Source organism: Oryctolagus cuniculus, chromosome 12 (assembly GCF_051225735.1).
Source record: "Oryctolagus cuniculus isolate XC-2025 breed Fujian yellow rabbit chromosome 12, ASM5122573v1, whole genome shotgun sequence".
In the NCBI taxonomy this organism is placed as follows: Eukaryota; Metazoa; Chordata; class Mammalia; order Lagomorpha; family Leporidae; genus Oryctolagus; species Oryctolagus cuniculus.
The window spans coordinates 50,453,887-50,478,850 of NC_142878.1; the positions used below are offsets into that span (position 1 = coordinate 50,453,887).

Consider the following 24,964-nt stretch of genomic DNA (forward strand, 5'->3'; position numbering starts at 1 on the left):
ACAATGGCCTCATCTCCAAATCTAGCCATATTAGGGATTTAGGGCTTCAACATATGAACTTCTAGGGGTCAGGGAAAAACAAAAACATTCAGTCCCTAACAACCATATATGTTTTATATCTAGCTTTGTGTTTTACTAAATCTTACCTTTTCATGTCTATGGTAAACATTACTACAACATTTAACATACATACAGCCACAACCAATCTCCTATTGCTAGACGCTTAAATCTTTTTTTAAAAATGTTTGCCTATAAAAAACAATTTTGCAATGAACACCCTTCTGCCTACATCCTTGTACTCATCCACTCATTAGCAAAAACATAGATGTTTCTTATATTTATTGCAAACAGATTTCTGTTATCTTTTATATTCATAGATATAAAATTGTATAATGTTAACATTTTATAAGAACAATGATTTGTTTGTTCAATGTGTATTTTATTTTAGGCATAATGTATACACAGTAAAATGCACAAAACTTAATGTACAGCTTGATGGAATTTTACAGCCATGAACGTGATTTGCACACCACCCAGATTAAAATACAAAACCCTTCTGCTGCCCCAGAAAGCTCTCTTATTCCACTCTGCAGTCAGTAGCCCCATCCTCAGAGATAGATACCTTTCTGATTCCTAGCACCGTACACGAGCCAGTTCTTGAACTTTGCAAAAGTGGAATCCTCAGTGTGTTTTTAATTATTTTAGGACTTGATTTCTTTCATTCAGTACATTTTAGAGATTCACCCATGTTCTTGTCATTTTTTTTATGTTGCTGACAAGCATTCTGTTATGTGACTATGTCGTAATCTCACCATTCTCTTTGTTGATGGACTTGGGTTGCTTCCAGGTTTGGTTACAATGAGTGAAGTTGCTCTGTACCTAGCAGTATAAGTCTTGATGAATATGATCACTCATTTCTCTGGTACACAGATCAAAACGGAATTGCTAGGTCACGGGAAGGTTGTGTTTATCAGGAAGTGCTGACAGTTTTCCAGTGGCTGTAACATTTTACACTCCACTCGTGATGTGTCAGTATTCTGATTGTTTCAGATTCTATGCCACTCTTTGCTTGGTGTTTCCATTATTTTGTTTAGGGGATGTTACCAGTTTGTTTAGCCATCCTGGATATTCATTGTCTTCCTTCGTTCATTTTTTTTGTTGTTGTTCGATCTCTGAAAAAGTGTTGTTGTTTAAAATGAACCTAAATAGTTAAAGTTGAAAACATTTTGAAAGAAGATGTTCATAGTATACCCTCTACTTAGTCCTGCTTTTTTTAGGTTAAAAATAGCCAAAAAAAAAAACCCTTTCTTTTTTTTTTTTTTAGCTTTTATTTAATGAATATAAATTTCCAAAGTATGATTTATGGATTACAATGGCTTCCCCCACATACCGTCCCTCCCACCCACTACCCTCCCCTTTCCCACTCCCTCTCCCCTTCCATTCACAAAAAAACCCTTTCTATACAATCATATAAATCCTTTATCTTTTACTTATTGATTTAAAATGAGTCTAGTAATTTGATTCCCCGTTTTCACTCTCAGCTTAGTTGTGTTTCTTGCTGTAAGTGTAAATTCCATGACTCCATCTTTCCAGGGGTGATGCACGCTGATGCTGCTGCAGCAAAGCTGTTCCTCCTTCTCCCAATTATGCATGCATCCCAGCTTTTATTGCCTTCATCTCTGCTTTAGATTGTGTTGGTCATCATGTATTTCTGATGCTCAGTCAGAACTGGGCCATTAGGAGTCAGGGTCCTCTAGGGGAGACAGACATTGCCATTGCTGTATAGGACAAGCTGGTGCATCATCGCCGGGGTGGTGGGGGGAGCAAGGAAGGCACGCAATTTGTTTTCATGGTTTTACGGCAGCATCACTGTGGACCCTGTCATTTCCCCTGTCTGATAGGGACTTTGGTTCCTTCTCTTCCGACTTCTTGAAGATGGGTCCATAAGCCTCTAAACAGCACACTGAAAATTCCAGCCTAAGCCACAGTAGCCCAGGGGAACAATTCTGCAGAACTTTCTCTTGTCATTTAGACCATTTATTTGCTATGGAGCTTTCCTAACATTTCTCTCGCAACAGAGATCTGACTCCCTTAATCTGTATCAGATGCGATGAGGAAGCCTGGTGTTTATCTTGGACTCCATGAAGGATTAGAAAATAAGTGAACACAGAGCTCTTTTCTTGCTGTTGGCAAGTGGCTGTATTTTGTTTTGGCTCTTGCACTGCTCTCCTGGAGTTCAGAGTTCTATTGGAGTCTGATGTTTTACAAAGCCTGGGATAGTGCCACACCCAGTAGGTGCTTTAATGAAGACATTTCCATGATGATGTCAGCCCACCTAGGTTGAAATGAAGTTCTGTGATGGGACTGAAAGACCTTGAGACCCACTAGCCTCAGGATTTCAGGGATGTAGGTTCTCCCTACAGATCACAGGAATATGCCTCTCCCTGAATATTGGTCCTAAGAAAACAGAAAAATTGAATATTAGGAAAGAAATTGAGCAGATGAGCCCAGTTGCTTGCACTCATTTTAATCTTAGTGTTTATAAATTACAACCTGTGAAACATATTATTCTGTTTGCCTATTGGATGATTTGCCACGTGACACTTTAAAGGTAGTCATGTAACTTCTCTGTACTGAAATCTTTTAGTGAAAGTTGGTACTAATTACATCCAAGTACCCTCTCATCTCCGAGGTCACTATAAGGCGTCCAGAAGTGTCACTCGCACTGTACAGCCAGGGTTCAAATCCTTACCAGATGTGTGATAGCCGAGCAAGCTGCCGTCTTCCTTGTTCCCCGTGGGAAATGGTGATAATCATAGCAGCTACCTCACAGGACTGTAATCACGATTCACTGAGACGGATAAGCAGTTCTGTTTCCTCCTGGACAACAGAGTTCCTCTGAAGGCTTTGTTCTGTGAGATAGTCCTGTGATATCCGTGCTAACTTGAATTGTGTTACCTAGGAAGTATATTACAACATCTTACTGCAGTAAGGAGGGAGATAAATTAGAATTGACTTTTTATTGACTATAATGCTTTAATTTCATTGAGATAAGTTTCTAAATCAAATTTATGTATAATATCTAGAGATATTTTAGAAAATACAAATGAATAGAAAAAATAACTCATGCACTCACCACTCAGATATAATCATTTTGTTTTATTTCCAATCACTCTGATATTTTTATATTCAGAGATTGACTTCATTTATTTACCAAGTTATAATCATTCTGTATAAATAATTTTGACCTCTTTTCATTTGTTATTCAGCAGTCATAAACACTTTCCCATTATTACCTAAGATTAATTAAGCATCACCTCGCTGGTTGCATAATATCATCTTGAATATATTCTTTTTGATTTATTTGCTTTTGATATTTATTGGACATGGTGGTTTTTAAAAATAGTTTTCCAGTTATATAAATAACGCTGCAATAAATATCCATGTTCAAAGTTTACAGGGTTCCTTATTTTTTTAGAGTAGGTTTCTAAAACTGAAGTTACTAGGTCAAGGGATATGAATAGTTTGAAGAACTTGAGTCTTACAAGGAACTTCCAGAAGTTGTTGCCGCCAGTAGGAAGAGTACATCAGGTTGTTTCATCACGTTCTGGCACCAGCACTGACTGTCGTCATTTTTCTGATCCACGCAAATTGGTAGGCAACCCGGATACTGCTGCTGTTCGCATTTATGTTTCATTGTGGGTGCCTAGACTTTTTGTCTTGGATTTGCTGATTGAAGGTATTTGTCCTTTTTGAAATGTCTGTTCGTGTTTCTAACCCAGTTATTTAGGAGTCCTAGTGTTTTTCTCACTAATTTGTGCAGTTTCTTTGTAGAGGAAAGAATGCTAGACCTAGATATACAGTAGGCAATAAGAATATTTCCTCATTTTTCTTTTTGATTATTTTAAAATTATACCAAAATAAATGAGAACTTGTAGTTAAATCTATACATCTTTTCCATTTTGAATTTTTTCTGTAGTTTTTAATTGTAGAACTTATTCACTCTGTAGAGGTTTGGTAAGATCTAGTTTTATTGATCTCCATGTTTTTCTAGGAGTTTACGTATACAAACACGTATCTATAACTTGGTGCTTTAGATAAATCTAAATACCTTTAGAGGAAAAAATGCTTTGGTATTTCCTTAGCTTTTCTTTATATGAGTCATCAAGATGGTCTGGATTCAAACATAAATTTCTGGCTACTTCAGTACAGGTTGAGTATCCCTTATCCAAAATGCTTGTGACCAGAAGTATTTCAGATTTAGTTTTTCAAATTTGGGAGTGTTTGCATAGACCTTACCAGCTGAGCATTCCTAACCTAAATATCCAAAAGCTGAACTCCAGAATGCTGCAAAACCTGAAATGCTCTTGAAATCCCAGGTGTGTGTGTGTGTGTGTGTGTGTGTGCGTGTTTTAGCATCATTAGTGCTCAAGAAGTTTGAGAGTTCAGAGAATTTTGAATTTGGGGACTAGGGATCCTCAACCTGTACGTGTTTAGAAAAGCATGCAGTTCAGTGGGCTTCCATTCTATTCCCTAGTGGTGCATCCACACTTAGGGGAATCGTGGTTGAGGCGTATTTTAAAAATGCCCCGTAGGTAAATCAATGTCTGGTCACAGTAGATGGACCCCTTGGCCTCTGAGAGATGCAGTCACAAGGAAACCTGTGGTGCTCAGGAAGTGTTAGCTGTGACAACCTTTGAGGTGAGCTTTCCCCATCTCTTTGTTGAACTGAAGTATTTCTAAGGCGCTCTGCAGCCCTGATGTTGTTGGATTTCAAGTACAGAAACACGTGCATACAGACAGCTGTGCAAAGATAAAGTAGCCTTCACCGCCTATTTACCAATCTGCGGAATTATAGACTTTGTTCATCTAACTGAAAGAGGTAGGGAAGTAAGGGCTGATAATTATTCTTATGACAGGAGCCAAACCACTTATTCCGTCAACACCTTTCCTTTTAGCCAGACTTCCACAGAGATTAAATGGTCATAGGAAACTGGCCACTGAGAACAATGGTACTGAGTACCTTCCTTTATGTATCACCCTGTGAAAGGCCCCTCCGTCTTTCAAAGCATCAAGAGGATACTGAACCTGTTCTGTTATTTGTGGGAATCCATAAACCATCATCCAAGTCTTCATCTCAGATGAGTTTTGGAAATCAGAATTTCTCTGAGTTCAGAAATGTTATATAGTACATGACCCAAATTTAATGTAATATCTGCAGTGGGGTTTGGGGCAGCCCCCTTAATCAAACACATTCATATTTTTATATCAGCATGCATGAATGTTCACAATGAGTTGGATCAGCATTGACTATAAGTAACCCCACTTAGTTTCATGACAGGTGCAGGTTTTGCCAGCAAAGCTTTCTGTATTTTGGAAAGTAGATAACGGATTGTGGGCCTGGGTAGTGCTTTCCAATTCACCATACTGGATTTCCCTTCTCAAAGCTTAAAGCTGATTATGATTCCTGTGCACAAATCTCTTACAGTTGTTCATGGCAGAAACAGTAGAACTAGACTCCAGCTGGTGTTAAAGACCTACCGTCTTGTATCTCATACGGCTGTGTGTGTTTCTTCCTTCCTCTCTACTTACAGCAGTAACCCTACCCCGTAATCCCTTTCACTCAGGTCCCAGCCACACTTACTTGCTCCGAGGTATTCCACACTTGCTTACCCCCAATGCTTTTGTTTAGCTGGTTCTCTCACCCGTGACAATTCTTATGTCCTATTTCTCCTTACTCCTAGCCCAGGTATCTTCTGCTGTTATTTCTAATCACCTTCCAGTCTCACATTCCAAGGATTCAGGAGTCTCTCTGAGATTTTCCTGATTGGAATGACTTCTCTCCTTAGTTCTGCCTCTTTGTTCCACGTCTTTATCATGGCTCCCCTGAAAAACTGCCAAGTATTAGAATAGCTTATACTTGGATGTGTGTATCTTCTACTAAATTATGAGCTCCTAGAGTAGTGGTTATCAAATCTTCATATGCATGAAATGCTACTTGTTATAATGCAGATTCCTGGATTCTCTCTCCTTCCTCCAAAGAGACAGGCTTTCCATAGGTTTGACTGGCACTTAAGTCACTGCATGCAAGCAGTTACTATGAGAAGGTCCTTGACGACTTAAACTCTTCTGATTCATCTCCTTGACTATGAGAAATCTGATAGCAGGTCCTGTCTTTTTTTTTTTTTTTTTTTTTTTAAGATTTTATTTATTTACTTGGGAGTTACAGAGAGGCAGAGAGAGAGAGAGAGAGAAGTATTTCATCCTCTGGTTCACTCCCCAAATGACCACAACAGCCAGAGCTGAGCCAATCTGAAGCCAGGAACCAGGAGTTTCTTACAGGTCTCCCACACGGGTGCAGGGGCCCAAGCACCTGGGCCATCTTCCACTGCTTTCCCAGGCCATAGCAAAGAGCTGAATCGGAAGTGGAGCAGCTGAGGTTCTGTTCTTAAAACAAGGAGCTATGCCAGGCCTCTGGAATCAGAACTGAAAAACTGGGGCCTGCGCTGTGGCGGAGAGGGTAAAGCCACCACCTGCAGGGCCTGCATCCCATATGGGTGCCAGTTCCAGTCCCAGCTGCTCCACTTCCGATCCAGCTCTCTGCTATGGCCTGGGAAAGCAGTAGAAGATGGCCCAAGTCCTTGGGCCCCTATACTCGCGTGGGAGACCCAGGAGAAGCTCCTGGCTCCTGGGTTTGGATTGGCACAGCTCCAGCCATTGCAGCCATCTGGGGAATGAACCAGCAGATGGAAGACCTCTCTCTCTCTCTTTCTCTCTCCCTCTCTTTCCCTCTAACCCTTCCTCTCTTCCTTCCTCTCTCTGCCTCTCCTCTCTCTGTGTAACTCTGACTTTCAAATAAATAAATAAATCTTTAAAAAAAATGAACTGAAAAGCTGATTTTAATTTTGTGGCTTCAACATCAGTGCACACTAAGTGCTGTCTTTACTTGTGGTTTCATTTCTCCTTTTTAAAGTGAGATTCTATTAGAAATGAAGTCAGCAACTATTATAGTTCCAGTAACATTTATATAGGAGGCTTCTTGGTAGAGTAAGACTTGAGTCAGTAACGCCTTAACAGTAATGAAATGTGGGAAAGAGGCATGGCCAGGGCAAAAACAGCCAAATGTTACTGGGCTGCTAGCCCAATACCCACCCTGCGAGTACTGGATTGTGGCCTTCTAAAGGCTGAAGAACTCATCCAGTGACATCTCCCCCTGAGGACATTCATCTCAGAAGTGTTGCTGCCTATTCTATATTTAGGCTTCTCAGATAAGAGAGTCTAGTTGTTGCCTGTTCTTCAGCCCCACCAAAGATACCTCATGCTCTTTTTGGTTTCTACTAATTATGATGTTGATGAACATAATGTAGCAACAGTGCAGTGAACTCTGTCTGCTGTAACTATGTTAATCATTTTATGTAAATTGTCTGGTTTACTGCTCTTCAGGCCAACCCTAGGAAGAAGTGCTGTTGCGTTATTTATGCCCAGAGAAGATAGGCAGTGTCCATGGTAACACCACTTGTAGGGGGCACGAGGACCTAATGCAGAGTTCATGCTCTGACAACTACAGCTTTTGAGGTTTTCAGTGTCCCAACTTATGCAAATGAAGCTCTGCTCTCTCATATATTTGAGAGGATTTTTTTTTAATTGTTAACTATGTTGATTTTGAATGAGTATAACTTCAATTCTGTGTGTTTGGACCACTGCTAGACAGCATTTGGCATTTGGAATCATGCCCAACAAGAGGATATACCACCATGAATAGCTAGACCCTCCCAGAGTTTTTAAGCGAAATTCAGTGTAACCCCTAGTAATGTCTTTCCTTTCACTGGGCACAGAGGCCAGTAAGTCTACACCTGTTTTTTAAGTCAGAGCTGACAAATGGGTCCTCTAGATGGAATTCAATCACATTGCATTTAAATCTCTTTTTTTTAAAAAAGATTTATTTACTTATTTAAAAGGCAGAGTTACAGAGAGGCAGAGAGAGTGAGTGAAAGAAAGAGAAGTCTTCCATCCTCTGGCTCACTCCCCAGATGGCCACAACTGCTGGATCTGTGCAAATCTAAAGCCAGGAGCTTCTTCCAGGTCTCCCACGAGGGTGCAGGGCCCAAGTCCATAGGCCATCTTCCACTGCTTTCCCAGGCCACATTAGAGAGCTGGATCAGAAGTAGAGCAGCCAGGACTTGAACCAACACCCATATAGGATGCTGGCACTGCAGGCAGCGGGTTTACCTGCTTTGCCACAGTGCTGGCCCCTTTAATCGCTTTAAATTACTCTTCTGTAGGGAGACAAATGGAAAGGAATAAACAGCATAATGTGGGAATTCTTTGTGGTTTATAATTAGTTTCATGGCTATCGTCAATCAAATAGTCATTTCACAAAGGAAAAGAAATCTGCACGTTCTGTTCCTTGCTCCTTGGCTGTTGGTACTGGAAAATACCACGCTTTGACCAGCTATAAATTAGACCAGTTTCAGTGAGGAAAACATTTCTGTGGAACAGGTAGGTGCTTAACACATAGACCATGATTAGTAATTGAGATGAAAATCGAGGCCGGCGCCGCAGCTCACTAGGCTAATCCTCCGCCTTGCGGCGCTGGCACACCGGGTTCTAGTCCTGGTCGGGGCGCCAGATTCTGTCCTGGTTGCCCCTCTTCCAGGCCAGCTCTCTGCTGTGGCCAGGGAGTGCAGTGGAGGATGGCCCAAGTGCTTGGGGCCTGCAACCCATGGGAGACCAGGAGAAGCACCTGGCTCCTGCCATCAGATCAGCGTGGTACGCTGGCCGTGGTGGCCATTGGAGGGTGAACCAATGGCAAAGGAAGACCTTTCTCTCTCTCTCTTTCTCTCTCACTGTCCACTCTGCCTGTCAAAATAAATAAATAAATAAATAAATAATTTAAAAAAAAAAGAAAATTGAGGTATTGACTTGGCATCATTTACTCAGAAAGAATCTTAGGTTAGAGGCCAGAACGAATGCATAAGAAGTAAAGAAAAATAGCCAGCCAGGTTTGAGGTAAATATCATAAATCCATGGGGATATAATATGGGAGGAATCGAAGAAATTTTCCTGAACATGAAAAACATGGGAAATAAAGACGGGAGTTAGAGTGGAAAACTTCAAAAAAGTTTCAAGGAAGTTATGCGAGCAGGAAACTTCATTCTCCATCAGTCTTTCATCTGCTTGGTAACAACTGCCCTATGGCACAGTGCAAAAGTTCCTTAGCCTGGGTGAAGAGGGGCTTGCATCTAAAGAAGAGTTACATGACGGCGGAGTGTGAGACACTGGTATGTAAGTAGCCCACAAAGCATACACATGTGAGCAAAGCAAGCTTTCAGATGATGAGCATAGCCTAAAAATACGCAGGATGCTCTGTGCATTGGGTGGTATGGAATCTGTTTTGAGCTTTTCTAACCAGCATTGCCTGCTTTTTTTTTTTTTTTTTTTTTTTGACAGGCAGAGTGGACAGTGAGAGAGAGAGACAGAGAGAAAGGTCTTCCTTTGCCGTTGGTTCACCCTCCAATGGTCGCTGCGGCCGGCGCGCTGTGACCAACGCACCGCGCTGATCCGATGGCAGGAGCCAGGTGCTTCTCCTGGTCTCCCATTGGGTGCAGGGCCCATGCACTTGGGCCATCCTCCACTGCACTCCCGGGCCACAGCAGAGAGCTGGCCTGGAAGAGGGGCAACTGGGACAGAATCCGGCTCCCCGACCGGGACTAGAACCCGGTGTGCCGGCGCCACAAGGCAGAGGATTAGCCTAGTGAGCCGCGGCGCCGGCCGCCTTTCTGCATCTGATAGAACTGTGTGCCCTGGGTCTCTCCCTGTTAACTAGACAGTCTCTGGTCTATCCTGCCCTGACTACCTGGTAAATATTTCCACCTGACCTAAACTCAGGCCAATATAGCACCTCCCTGCTGATACCCCTCCTTTGACCACCCCTTCCTTGTTAACCACACCATCCTCTGTCACTTTATCCAAGCTAGAAGTCTTACTGTTGACCTTGTTCTTCCAATTCTTTCACCTTTGCATTCAAGTCACTTCTAACTGCTGGTCATTTTACACACGTTAGTTTCTGGCCTACAGCTGTTCTCTCATGAGACACTGAGATGCTTTCCAGATTAATCTTTGTCTTTTCCTTTTCCAATAAGGAAATCCTCAATTCTGCCAGAACTTTTAAAGCTCTAAAATGTAAGCCTAATTATAATAGTCCTACTTAGTTTTCTGAAAAAAAAAAAAAAGTCCAAATTCTTTAATATGAGTTAGTCTGGAACCATTTAATGTTATTTGCCTATTTCTATGATCCTCAGTCCTGATTTTCGTTTTTATTTATATATTATCACCATTTTATATTATAGGGTTTTCTTGTAAAATGCCACTTCCTTGGCCAGCACCATGGCTCACTTGGCTAATCCTCCGCCTGCAGCACCGGCACTCCGAGTTCTAATCCCTGTTGGGGCCCCGGTTCTGTCCCAGTTGCTCCTCTTCCAGTCCAGCTCTCTGCTGTGGCCCGGGAAGGCAGTGGAGGATGGCCCAAGTGCTTGAGCCCTGCACCTACGTGGGAGACCAGGAGGAAGCACCTGGCTCCTGGCTTCAGATTGGCACAGCGCACCGGCTGTGGTGGCCATTTGGGGGATGAAGCAATGGAAAAGGAAGACCTTTCTCTCTGTCTTTCTCTCTCTCTCTCTCTCTCACTGTCTAACTCTGCCTGTCAAAAAAAAAAAAAAAATGCCACTTCCTCAAAAAAGAAGTGACAGATGCAGAGTTCAAACCAACGATTATTTTACTGTGAAGTTGTTTGTCCCTTAAAATGTTCTGTTTGTGATCTTGAAGTTGAATGTTACTAAGGAAGTCTGTTCTCTAACTTTGGCATTCTGGGAAAATGTTCATGGGCAGGTGCATATTTTATTCCCACTTGAAGACAAGAAAATGGAGTAGTTGATCACTGCACATCCTTTGCAGTGGTGGCTTTTACTGTGATTCTCTGTTGGGAATTATCCATGAGATTTTCATCATAATTAGAAATTACAGGTCCTCTTTAATCCCCCATGTTTTGCATAGGTGGATTCTTTTTTGTTTTTATAAATTGTTCATTGTTTAACACTCTTACGTGCTTAGGGGTTCCCACCCTAGCAAGGCAGCGCTGGGTGGTGAGTAACAGCAAAGACCCTGAAGCCAGGTGGCCCCAGGCCTTAATCTCTGTTCTGTTCCTCACCAGCTGGGTGACCTAGGCAAATTCCTTAACCTCTGGATACTCTTTCTCTATCTGTGAAATGGATTCAAAAAATTGTAAGTTCTTTAGATTTGTGGTGAAGGTTAAAGGCCAGGCATTGGAGTAACAAGTTAAGTTGCCACACAGGACAACTGCACTGCATGTCAGGGTGCCAGTTTCAAGTACCAGCTCCTCCTCTTCCAAACCAGCTTTGTGCTTCTGCAGGATGCACGCCCTGGAGGCAGCAGGTAATGACTCAAGCACATGAGTCCCTATCACCCATATGAGAAACCCAGATGGAGTTCTGGGCTCCTGGCTTTGACTTGGCCTAGCCCCAACTTTTGCAAGCATTTGGAGAGTGAACCAACAGGTGAAAGATATTCTCTCTCTTTCTCTCTCTCTCTCTCTCTCTCTCTCTGGATTTCAAATAAAATGAAAATAAGTAAATACATGTTAAATGCAGTTCGGTGAGTTAACTTGCACAGACTTAGAATAGGACCTGACACATAGTGAGTGCTCACTTCCTGAGTATAACTCCTGTGGTTTTTGTTGTTAGAGCTGTATTTATACATGCAAAATGCCAGTTCCCTTTTGTTATCTGTTATTATTCAGTCGAAGTGAGTGGTTTGGAGGCATTCAGCATCTTGGACGTTTGAGCGTCTGGGGTCTGCAGCCACCACGGAGAGCAGTGGGCAGGTGGCCCCGTCCCCTCCCTGGGAGGTGATCCCACAGGCACCCCCTTGCTGCTTGACTGCTGAGAGCTCCATTCTTGGACTCTTTCTTGCTCGGTGTCTCCCCACAGAGCTCTTCAGAGCAGCAGAATGTGTAGAACGAGGCTCTTTCTGCTCCCTGTTCACAACTGTGGGAGTTCTAGTTACAGTAGTTGATAGTTGCGAGTGCATGGGGTCCTCTCAGCTCCTTCCTCTCTCACTCCAGACCCCTGCTTGGTGCCATCTTGGCCATGTGCCCCACATTTGATATTCTTCCACATGGTCCATCGCAGCTCAGCAGCTTGGAGTCTGTGGGCCTGATGGAGCCGGTGTGGGAGCTGCACTGCCCAAAGAGTTCTCTCGAATGTTGTCAGGATGACACCCAGGGCAGAGGTTCAGAGCAAGGGTTCAGATACCTGCTCAGGGAGTCTGCTCCTAAGTCTCACAGGAGACGATGTCTAGCAGGAAGCGGCCCTGCCCTGTGTGACTCTTCTGGGAAGAAGGGGCCTTGCAACCCCAGGGGTGTGACTGGCCCAGCGCCAGGACTGCCATCTGACGATACAGCCCCAAGATTTCTTCCTTCTCACGATCATTTTGCCCTTACCACAGGTCACAAATATCTGGCTCCTTTTCCAAACCCTCTGACAACCTCTGAAATTTCTAAAGCAAAATAAACAAACAGAAAGATGCACAAATGAATGATAAATGAAATACTGCCACCTAAACTCCGGGCTAGTACTTAGAACTTTTCTTTCTCTCCCCTTCCTTTTGCCCTCTGTTTGTCTCTTCCTCTTTGTCTTTCTTCCCCCTCTGTTGACATTCATGTATTACCTGCTTATTGGCTGCCTGCTTTGTTAGACACTGAGGATGCAGGCATGTGCAAAATAGGCACTGCTACATAGGATGCAAAGGCTGGGGGGGAGGGTGTTTAAGAAAGGTAGAGGGGCCAGTGTCAAGCAGAAGCTTAACCTGCTGCACCATAACACAGGCCCATTTTTCATGAACATTTTGAAGATTGCTCTATGTGTATACTGCAGAGTTTTTTGCACAAAAATTAACTTTTAATTGCACTCTTCTACCAAAAAAGCTGATATAAACTAAAATAATTTAAAGAATATCTAATTATATTATATAAAGAGATAAGTGCTGAGAAATAAAAGTATTAAAATCCATTAGCGGCCAGCGCCGTGGCTCACTAGGCTAATCGTCTGCCTGTGGCGCCAGTACACTGGGTTCTAGTCCTGGTCCGGGCACCGGATTCTGTCCCAGTTGCCCCTCTTCCAGGCCAGCTCTCTGCTGTGGCCAGGGAGTGCAGTGGAGGATGGCCCAAGTGCTTGGGCCCTGCATCCCATGGGAGACCAGGATAAGTACCTGGCTCCTGCCATCGGCAGCGCAGTGCACTGGCCGCAGCACACCGGCTGCGGCGGCCATTGGAGGGTGAACCAACTTCAAAAAGGAAGACCTTTCTCTCTGTCTCTCTCTCTCTCACTGTCCACTCTGCCTGTCAAAAAAGAAAGAAAAAAAAAGGGAAAAAAATCCATTAGCATTTTTAAGATTTATTTATTTATTTGAAAGTTACAGAGAGAGAGAGAGCTTCTGTCTGCTTGCTCACTCCCCAGATGATCACAATGGCCAGAGCTGGGCTGATCCAAATTCAGGAGCTTCTTCCAGGTCTCCCACCTGGATTCAGGGGCCCCAGCACTTGGGCCATCCTCCACTGCATTCCTAGGTGCATTAGCAGGTAGCTGGATCAGAAATGGAACAGCCAGGACTCGAATCAGAGCCTACATGGGATGCTGCCGCCGCCGCCACAGGCAGCTGCTTTACATGTGACGTCACAGTGCCAGCTCTGAGCCCTGAGCATTTTTAAAGGGAATGGAACTGGTCGTGGAGTTGTAGGAAAGTTTCCCAGCAGATGTAACTTTTGAGCTGTCCTCCAAAGGATTAGTGGGGCTTAATAAAGAAATGAAGGAGCAGGAAAAGGCATTCCAGGAAGACAAAACTTCACGCCCAAAAATTGTGAGGTAGAAGCGTTGCATTTTTGAGGCATTAGAAGTTTTGTGATGGAAACATCAAAAGTCTTCCCTTTAGTGTTATCTTTCAATTTGGTTTTGGGGATTTTGTGTATATGTTGAACAAATCAATGTTCAAATCAACCTAACCATTTTTCTAGGTAACTTTTTTGAAGTGTTCAAGGAAGTAGGGGAGCCCTCAAGATTTATTCCATTGGTGGGTGGAAAAAATACTAGTTTACTTCTACTTAGTTAAATGAGATGGATGGCAGTATTAAAAATTAGTTCTAATTTCCTGGGAATTCTCACATTGTCCTTTCTTTACTGTGTATGTTGCAGGGGGGAGGCAGGGAATGAATGAGTGATGATGTGTTAGTGTGAAAAGAGATGGTAGTCTTTTACTAATCTTTTAATAACATTTTCTTGTCTTTGACATACAGGCTAAGTGTGTACAGAACATAAACAGAATATTCCAGGTCGGGTTAGCCACTATTTACCCTTCAGAGGGGGCAGTGCAGAGGAGAGATGGACTCAAACTCCCAGTTGATTGCTCCATCCTTTATTTAAATTTGTACATTTTTGCCTGAAAACAAAATGTTTATAAACTTAATAGAAGGATGCCGTGATTGGTGGAGACAGTCTCTCCTCCTAATCTAATTTTAGGCCTTATTTGCAACCCCACCCAAGATCTTGCCCCCGGGTATCTATGCACAAGAGATGTTATGCGTCCTTTCATAGGAAATCCCTAGAGAATGGGCACAGCTGATTAAGAGGGAAACATGAGAAATAAGAAATGGGTTTCAGCAGAGGAAGGAGGCAAAGAGAACACACAGGATGCACTCAGAGCACAGTCCAGAATGACAGCAGCACTTGAGGCAGACACAACCTGCCTGGCTGATTCGACCCTAACCAGGAATCAAGTTCTAAACTGGAAGAAAAGTGACAAATTTTAATTGTTAAAATTTTTGTTTTCATTTTATTTTAGAGGCAGACAGAGAAAGAGACAAAGACAGATCTTCCACCCACTAGTTCACTCTCCACATGCCCACAACAGCTGGGCCTGGACTAGGCCAAAGCTAGAGACTGGAGCTCAACCAGTGTCTCCCGTGTGGGTAGCAGAGAGCAGACCAGTAGAGTCATCACCGGCTTCCTCCCAGGGTGTGCGTCAGCAAGAAGCTGGTATCAGAAGTAGAGCAGCCAGAACTTGAACTCAGGGACCCTGATACAGAATGCAGGCATCTCAAGCCAAACTCCTGCCTTCGAAAAGTGCCAGGTTTAAATAAAGGACAGGGCAATCAGCTGTGAGTTTGAATCAACCTCTCCATAGTTCTGTTCCCTCTGCGGGATAAATAGGAGCTAATTGTAGACTGAACACCTTTTATAATCTGCTTCAATTTATTTCAAGAGAATAATTTGAAAATATAATTTATTTTGAAAGCTTGATGCTGTTGCCCCCTGTAAATCTTAGATTCCAGTGTTGCTCTTAAGAAGTCCAAAAGAATTCTAATTCCTGGTCTTTTCTGTATAATCTTTATTTCAATTTTGTTGGTATTGCATTCTCTTCCATTTTTTTTTCTTTTTGCCTCTTTGAGATTGTGCCTTTGAAACATAATCTCCCTATTATCATTCCAGTCAAGTTTAAGAGCAGTCACAAGTAAAAGCATATATACAGACCATTGTCTTAAAATGGAATTGGATTAACTTGTCTATGAAACATGAAGAAGAGAAGGATTTTGGCTTTGCTTTCCATACCTTCTCTTGACTAGTTAAACTTAATTGTGTAGTGTGTGTCTTGAAAAGGTGTGTACTGAACTTAACTGTGTTGTGTGTGTAAGCTTAAAATACAATAGGCAATAGCTAAAAGATTAAAATGCTCTATGCTATAAAATATACACCGATTTCTTTTCCTCTCTGCTAGCAAAGCATACTTTAAACCACACTAGTACCAAAGATTTGTTCTCCACACGATATTTGAATATACTAAGTAAGAAGCATCTGCAACCAACATCTCTGCCTCAAACCCCTAGAGTAGGCAGAGGGGTGGGTTTTTGATTTGCTTTTCGTACATTTTATGTGATGAGAATTCATAGTTGCTTCCCAAATGCACTTTTTTGGTATTTAATGTTGGGAAGTTGTGGCAAATCCGAAATGATTTGCTTGATTCCAGTGCAACCTTTCACATCAGCACATTCTTACTGTTCATTCCCGGTGCCTACAGCAAAGATTTAATAAGCCCTGTTTGCAAAACAAAAAGAAAGCCGGTAATGGCTCAATGGAGAGCCCCATTAATGTTTCAAACCACTGACTGTTGAATCCAAATATAGATTTTTTGGAAGGAGAGCTGAGGAGAGAGAATTTCTTCTAAAACATAAACCTTTTTGTTTCTGCTATGAGGAAAGAGATTAAAATTGAATCAGAGAAGTAGAAACATTAATAGTGGCAATGTGTTCCAAGTATAATGTTTGCTTGAAATCCCTTAGCGTCTAGTGATTATAAGTTAACAGGGTCAGAGTTTTGGTTGTTTTGAGAAGAAAATCAGATGGTTACATGACCTACCTTTTAACAAAAGATACAGCTAAAGGGACCAGCACTTGGCCAAGCGGCTGTGATACCCGTTAGGACACTTGTGGGTACCACATCCTGATTACCTGGCTTCTGTCTCCTATTGCAGCTCCTGATTGCAGCTTCCTGCTCATACAGACCCTAGAAGGTAGTGGTTGACTCAAATAGTTGGATTGTTGTTGCCCACATTGAATTTAGTGCCCCACAGCTGTTAGAGTCATTTGGGGGAGTGAACCAGCAGAAGGGATCAATCGATCGATCGATCGATCGATCTCTCTCTCTCTTTCTTTCTTTCTTTCTCTCAAAACCCTTCAAAACATATGGTTTTTTTTAAAAAAAAACTATGGTTAAATAAAACACCAAAAAGTAGAGAAAGGGTGTATCTAGTACAATAATTTAGGAGATTTTTCGTTGAGGCCTTAACTGTCAAGGGCTCATAAATTTGTGGAGGAAAAACATTTTTCGGCCAAAACTATATTCTCATGCAGGATATGAACCCTGACATCATTCAGTGTAAAGCAGAAGCTAGATGAAATCCTGTAGTTTAGAAATACAGCACATGGGGTTTCTCTCTCTCAGTGTTCAGCTGCCTCTTGAGAGAGTTCAGAAAGTAGAACACAAAGCTCAATACGTATGGATTGGATTCAAGGAATAGCAAGGTATTCTGGGAACTGGGAAACTTCTATTTTGATCCAGACTTATCTATGCATCTGTTGCAAATCCTTCTAAATTGCTTTATTGGTCATTTTTCTTTAATTCTAAGATAGTTAAAATGTAGATGGTATAAGCATAAAGTGATACAGAATCATGGTGACCAGGGAAGTCAGGAATAAGTCTAGACTCCATTAAGTGTTGCAGAGAAGATATAAATAAGATTAATATGAAATAACAGATCATAATGGTGAATTATTGGCAATCCACAAGGCAACTAAAACTACTAAATTCCAGACTAGGGCAGGCGCTTGGCGTGGTGGTTTACGTACTGGTTGGGATACGTGCATCCCATATCAGAGTACCTGGGTTCGAGTTCCAGCTCTACTCCTGGTTCCAGCTGCCTGCAAATGTGCGTGCTGAGAGGTAGCAGGTTGTGGCTCAAGCACTTGGGTCCCTGCCAGCTATGAGAGCCTTGGGTTGAATTCGCCACTCACAGCATAGCCTGGTCCACCTCCAGCCATTCTGGGCATTTGGGGAGTAAACCAGCAGATGAGAGCACTTTGTCTTTCACTTTCTTACTCAGCCTCGTAAATAAATATAACAATTTTTAAAAGATTCTTTTTAAAAGTAGTAAGAACATCTAATCTGAACTTGATAAGTTCTAGGTATCAGAGACTTCCCAGAGATGATTATATTGATAACCAACATTTATTCAGTGCCTAATATATGTCAGTCCCTGAACTAAAGGACATTCAATGCATTGTCTTATTTATGATCCTTACAGCAACTCAAATTCGTAGTTACTGTTAACATCGATACTTTATAGATAATGATATTGAGGCATGAAGTTGTAAAGCTAAGTAACAGATAAGACACTTGGAGACAGCTGTGTTTGACTCCAAGCAAAGTGTTCTTAACCAGCACCAACCGAGGGTTATAGCAAAGAGTAATCGAAATATCAAAAATACTGAAAAATAAAAAATAGCTAATGCTTTTTTCCAGCAAGGTATGTGCAGAAAGTATTTGTGAGACTGTGTCCTTCCCTGAAGGAGATCCTAGTCTGAGGAGCCCAGGAATTAGAGCAGTTGAGTAAGGAGACGAGGCAAAGTGCAAACACTGGGGGAGAGGCTAGCTTGTCTACCCTGGATGAGGGCAGATTCTCGAAGACTAAGTTCTGTCCGAGGACCGTACATGAAAGACAACCAGATTTATGCTGGGACTCAAGCACACAGTCAGGTGTCTCTGTACATAGAGTAAACGGGTTCCCATCCACAAAAGGCAGTGTATTTCCTGTGACACATCACAGAGGAGTCACCAGGCCAGTGCTCTTTAGGGTCCTTTTAACCTAAAATACTTAGAGGTCAAAAATACTAAGGGAAGATCAGTTTGAACTTAACTCCGAATAAACAGGGAGGATTTCAGGAAGCAGGCGACTCTGTACTGACGTCTGGGAGAATGAATGTCATACATCTGTGGGTTGCTAACATGTCAAACTGCTCTTAATGCTAGAGATACCAGGAGACCCAGAACTGGGCCTGAGTGCATGACGTGGGAAAGTCTGCCCTTCTGGGCACTCAGGGGCCTCCCTCTGGGAGTAATGCTCTCTAAGGCCTGCCCATCCCCAGCATCTCCAGAGTCCTAAGCTGCTCTCCCACAGCAAGCCTGCCCAGCTTGCCCTGTGGCCTTGTATCTGCCAGATCTTGAGTATAGGAAAACAGACTGTCTGCCCAGGACTCTTAGTTGGAGCATGAGACGATTCAGCAACACCTGAAGAGGTGGCAGTCAGTTCTAAAATACCAGTTGTTATTGCTTCTAAAGAAGCAGTATTCTTGGGCGAATGTAAAAATTTGATATATCACGGGAACTTTCTGGTCTTCCAGATTTTTAGAGATACCGCACTAAGTTTTATTTTACCCTAAGTGACCAGGTTGAAGCCTTGAGACTTTTTCTTTCTAAATGAATGCATGATTTTCTATGCCTGGGCAAAAGCAGAACACGGACAGGGAAGGTAGAGACACTGATTTGGGGTTTCTTGCATTTCCTGGCAAAATTTCGTGATGCCTCCTTATGCTTTCTTAAGCTCCTACATAATTCCTTACATCTTTTCCCACAGAATTTTAAACATCAGTATTTCTTGTGTGTCTTTTTTTTATTTATTTATTTATTTTTAAACAGGCAGAGTGGATAGTGAGAGAGACAGAGAGAAAAAAGGTCTTCCTTTTTGCCGTTGGTTCACCCTCCAATGGCCGCCGCGGCCGGCACACTGCGCTGATCCGATGGCAGGAGCCAGGTGCTTCTCCTGGTCTCCCATGGGGTGCAGGGCCCAAGCACTTGGGCCATCCTCCACTGCACTCCCTGGCCACAGCAGAGAGCTGGCCTGGAAGAGGGGCAACCGGGACAGAATCCGGCGCCCCGACCGGGACTAGAACCCGGTGTGCTGGCGCCGCAAGGTGGAGGATTAGCCTAGTGAGCCGCGGCGCCGGCCTCTTTTGTGACTTTTATATGAAGGCAAAGCCACATCGAGGCACAGTGAAGAGTTTAGAATTCAGTGTTTTATTTTGAGTATGCCTCTCACAGGGCACAACTATGGAAATGAAGGGTTTATAACGAGTATCAATGACAGATATTACAGATCTGCATGTTTTTCTGAATAAAAGCATACTTTTTTTGGAAAACTGGCACTGAAGAGTGATTTGGCAGGACTTCTTGATGCCAGAGCATTCTCTGTAAATTCTTGGGGCAGTTGTAAAGGTGCATGCAGTCTTTGAAATGCCACGTCAGCGAGAGCGAGTGCTGCCCACTTCTTCTTGACTCTTGGCTTATGTAGGCAAAGCTTTGTTTTGTTGTTGTTGTTTTACTGTGTTTAGAAAAGGAAGCTATATTAGAACGACTGTCCTTTGGGAGAAAAAAATCAAAACATGTTTCCTTGAAATTTAAAATGAAAATTTGTTAATTGAGAATCAGAGCTATTACTACCTTTTGTTCTGGGATTTCTGTGATGAATGAAAGATGGAAATTTGAAGCTCTCTGCAGCAATTCGTCAGGTAATTTTAACCAAAATCCTTTGAAATTATGTGTGAAGATGTAAATATGTCCTCACATACAGAAACTCTTCCTTTTTTTTTTTCCTAGCATATCTTTGAAGGATCAGATGAGGCTGTAACTGGTCTCACTCCACAGAACACAAGTGGCTGATGGCTCCATTGAACCCCAGGGGCTTATGGGGCGTTCTCTTCCTTCTCTTTGTACTAGATAAGATACACCCAATTTGCACGAAAGCTGTACAGTTGCTAAAAAGTGACAAGATTTCTTACAGAGGGGGAGGCAGCAGCCTTTTAACAAAAAAGGGTTTTTGCTGTCCCCTCCCCCATCCCCATGTTTTAAACACAGCCTGTTATTTTGTTCTTTTGTTTGCCAATTATTTCAGAGCTTGTGTTGCAGGAAAGTTCCAATTCAAAACATTTTTTAAAAGCAGTCTTTCCTAAGGAAGATAGTATGACATTTCCATTTGTACAGTGATCCCAGGGGGAATTAGACACTAGGGCAGAACAAATGGTCAGTTAGCCAGCTCTGGGAACCAAAACAGCACAACAGAGACTCCAGGGACTAAAGCCAGGCCAGCAATTTCAGTGGGCCATGTTTCTGTAATAAAGTCGACCTCTGTGGAGCAGCAGGATTTGACAGTACTCAGCGTGGGGACTTTACAGGAGTAGGGGATCCGATGTCCACACAGTTCACGGGAGGCAGATGGCTCAGCAGCTGCATACTTCATATTTGAGATTTCAGCCACCTTGAGCACTGTCTCCATCCATGGTTTGTGACAAATTTTCAGAATTTCCTTGATCATAATTTTTAGCAGGATAATTTTTTTAACTTTTATTTAATGAATATAAATTTCCAAAGTACAGCTTATGGATTACAATGCCCCCCCATAACTTCCCTCCCACCCACAACCCTCCCCTTTCCCGCTCCCTCTTCCCTTCCATTCACATTAAGATTCATTTTCAATTCTCTTTATATACAGAAGATCAGTTTAGCATACATTAAGTAAAGATTTCAACAGTTTGCTCCCACACAGAAACATCGAGTGAAAAATACTGTTTGAGTACTAGTTATAGCATTAAATCACAATGTACAGCACATTAAGGACAGAGATCCTACATGAGGAGTAAGTGCACAGTGACTCCTGTTGTTGACTTGACAGATTGACACTCTTGTTTATGGCATCAGTAATCACCCTAGGCTCTTGTCATGAGTTGCCAAGGCTATGGAAGTATTTGAGTTCACCGACTCTGATCATATTTATACAAGGCCATGGTCAAAGTGGAAGTTCTCTCCTCCCTTCAGAGAAAGGTACCTCCTTCTTGGAAGACCTGTTCTTTCCACTGGGATCTCACTCACGGAGATCTTCCATTTAGGTCATTTTTTTTTTTTTTTTGACAGAGTGTCTTGGTTTTCCATGCCTGAAATACTCTCATGGGCTTTTCAGATGGATCCGCATGTCTTAAGGGCTGATTCTGAGGCCAGAGTGCTGTTTAGGACATCCGCTATTCTATGAATCTGCTGTGTATCTAGCTAGCAGGATAATTTTTATTACAAAAATAATAGTGGTAACCTTGATAGGATCATGAAAAACAAAAAGTGACATCATGTTAAAAAGTAGACATCTGAATAAAACATGGACTTCATACCAGTTTGGATTCATATTTGGTGACAAATATTCCTGCATAATTCAAAATATTAACAATAAGGGAAACTGGGTATGGGGTACAAAGGAATTCTCTTTATTATCTTTACAACTTTTCTGTAAATCTAACCCTATTCTAGAGTTCATTTTTAAAAATGTGTACTTAGAGAAAATTTGTGAAGTGCAAATAAACAGTATTCACAGGAAATTTTGTATACATTCGTGTACAGTTAAGTGTGTATGATTTTATGAGATATACATTTTATTTCATAATTTACTTTTCTAAGTATTTTACATCATTATAATCATCATGTAGCATTCAGTTATATGAAAATATACCAGAATGTAGTTAACCAACCCCTTCTTATTAGAAACTGAAATTATTGCCTGTATTTCATTATTGTAAGTAACGGCATGACTTAGCCATGTGAATAGAACCTTGGGGGCAGGCATTGCGGTTTGCAAGTTAAGCAGCCTCTCGGGATGCTTGCTTCCCCTATTGGAGCAGCAGTTCATGGCCTGACTGCTCTGCTTCCAACCCAGCTTCCTGCTGATGCATCCTGAGAGGCAGCAGGGTGCCTGGTTGGGTACCTGCCTCTCTCTCTTCCTTCCCCTTCCCTATAGCTCCCTTTCTAACTCGAGTTCTCTCTCCCTTCCTTCCTCTCTCTCTGGCTCCCTCCCTCCCTCCCTTCCTTCCTCCTTGTCTCTCTCTCTCTCTTCTTCCCACCATTCCTCCCTGTCATTCTGCCTTTCAAGTAGATGAAAATAAATAAATAAGCATAAAAAAACTTTATCTGGCCGGCGCCACGGCTCACTAGGCTAATCCTCCGCCTAGCGGCGCTGGCACACCGGGTTCTAGTCCCGGTTGGGGCGCCGGATTCTGTCCCGGTTGCCCCTCTTCCAGGCCAGCTCTCTGCTGTGGCCAGGGAGTGCAGTGGAGGATGACCCAGGTGCTTGGGCCCTGCACCCCATGGGAGACCAGGAAAAGCACCTGGCTCCTGGCTCCTGCCATCGGATCAGCGCGGTGCGCCGGCCGCAGCGCGCCGGCCGCGGCGGCCATTGGAGGGTTAACCAATGGCAAAGGAAGATCTTTCTCTCTGTCTCTCTCTCTCACTGTCCACTCTGCCTGTCAAAAACTAAAATAAATAAATAAATAAATAAATAAAATAAAAAAAAACACAACTTTATCACATTCACTCTATTCCCTCAGGAGCAGTTTCTAGAAATAGTGTTACTGGCTCAAAGGACGTGCAAACACACAAACTTTCAAAATGCTGATAGTTTTTATGTACTTGAATTTGAATTATATATCAAGTGGAGCTTATTATCCATGCGAGATTATATGGACGAGTGAATCTATAGTGGAGAGGAATTGGGCTAGAACTAGTTAGACAGGAAGTTGAAGGAGGTCTGATTTAAGAGGTCTATATATTTATCTATTGATTTACCTAGGGAGATCTGATTTAAGAGCTCTGTGTATTTATCTATTGAACTGCCTTGGAAGCTTTGCTGCGAATGATTGGGGGTGGGGAAGGGAACAAGAGGACGACTTAGTAACAAAGCCCTGTGGAGTCATGTGAAAGAGAGCTGAGCAGATGCAGGTCCGTGCAGGCTTGGCTAGGAGCAGCACTCGAGGCACAGTGCTCATTTTCTGCCACTGGCTCTGAGGAGGAGCCCTAAGGCACGTCTGCCTGAGATTCAGGCATCTCAGAGTTACCTCAGGATGAGGTCCTGCAGGTTAGGACCCGGTCCCTTTAAGTGGCCAGTCACAGAAATGGGACCGGATTGATGGGCAGTGCCCCTTCCGGTGGGAACCTGTCCTCAGAGAGAGTAAGGTGGCTCATACGGTAAGAGGACTGTTCCAAGATATAGGGAGGAGAGAACTAACAACAGGATTTCCGCCTCCTAGTCCATAGACAGCTAGAGCCGATTTGGAGCAAAGTAGAGTGAATCTTCCCCATTCGTGGGGATATTTGTGTATGAGCCTTGCATATCATCCCTGCAGGTGACCACAAGCCCTCGTAGGCGCAGCTCCTCTCCCTGTCCCACCCTTATGATAGCTACACTCCAGAGTGATGACCAAACCTGTGTCTGCTCCTAATATTACACTTACTCAGCCCAAGAGTGCCAGCCACAGTTATTAGCTTTTAGGATGCATCTGTACCATTGCTGGAAACAGTTCTCGAGTCATGTCCCTGTCTTTCTCCTGCTTCAGGGAGTTTAGGTAAGCTCCAGTCTAACTGGCTGCCCCCATGTCATGAGTGACTATCAATATGAAGTTGTGTTTCTCTGCTCACTTAACAATGATTTGTGAATGTCATCTTTGTTGTTTTACTCTGACTGGACATTCTTCACGTTTTGTCTGCTCCCAAGTATTCTCTTGCTATAGCATTTAAATAACTTTTTCATGATGTTTTGAATGGCGGTTCAAATATTGACTTGAGTGCCTTACAAAGTCTATTCCCTAGACAACAGATTGATTCTCTGCCGTAACTTGCGGAGTATGCCAGTGTGCACTTCATCTGCTAGCTGGAGCTCTGGCCACCCACCATGGAGAGATTCAGAAAGCCAGCGCGTTCCAAAGAAGGTGTCAAGCGTGCTGCCCTTGGGATTTACCCTTGAATTAGTGGCCTGTGCATGCTGACTACAGCGTAAGACTTTCAGCAACATGCTCACTATTCTTTCTGTGTAGGTTTGCAAAACTTCTCAGAAGGAGCTCCAGCCTCCAGGCAGCTTTCTAGTGATAACATCACCTGTGAAGGAAGGTGTGTGGTGAAGCAGGCAGCTCACAGCGGGGTGACAACTGTAAGAACAACTGTGTCGGGGCTGGTGTTGTGGCACAGTGGGCGAAGCAGCTGCCTGGGACACCAGAATCCCATAAGGGTACCCATTCAAGTCCTGGCTGCTCTACTTCCAGTCCAGCTCCCTGTTGATGTGCCTGGGAAGGCAGTGGAAGATGGCCAGCCTGCCACCACGTGGGAGACCCTGATGGAATTCCAGGCTCCTGGCTTCGGCCTGGCCAAACCCTGACTGTTGTGTATTATGGACATCTGGGGAGTGAATCAGTGGATGGAAGATCCATCCATCCATCCATCCATCTGTCTCTCTCTCTCTCTCTCTCTCTCTCTCTTTCTCT

The 24,964-nt window shown here is 43.0% G+C and overlaps 1 protein-coding gene across 6 annotated transcripts in view; it reads left to right on the forward strand.

The window, feature by feature from the left end:
• STXBP6 (syntaxin binding protein 6) overlaps positions 1 to 24,964 on the forward strand; it is a 285,447-nt gene that overhangs the window by 170,629 nt on the left and 89,854 nt on the right. Inside the window, exon 1 of one of the 6 annotated variants that reach the window (XM_070053811.2) lies at positions 3,579 to 3,739. The exons of the other annotated variants lie outside the window; for them this stretch is intronic. The gene's annotated coding sequence lies outside the window, so the exon portion shown is untranslated. Of the gene's footprint in view, positions 1 to 3,578; positions 3,740 to 24,964 lie in introns of those variants that run through there. 6 annotated transcript variants of the gene reach the window in all.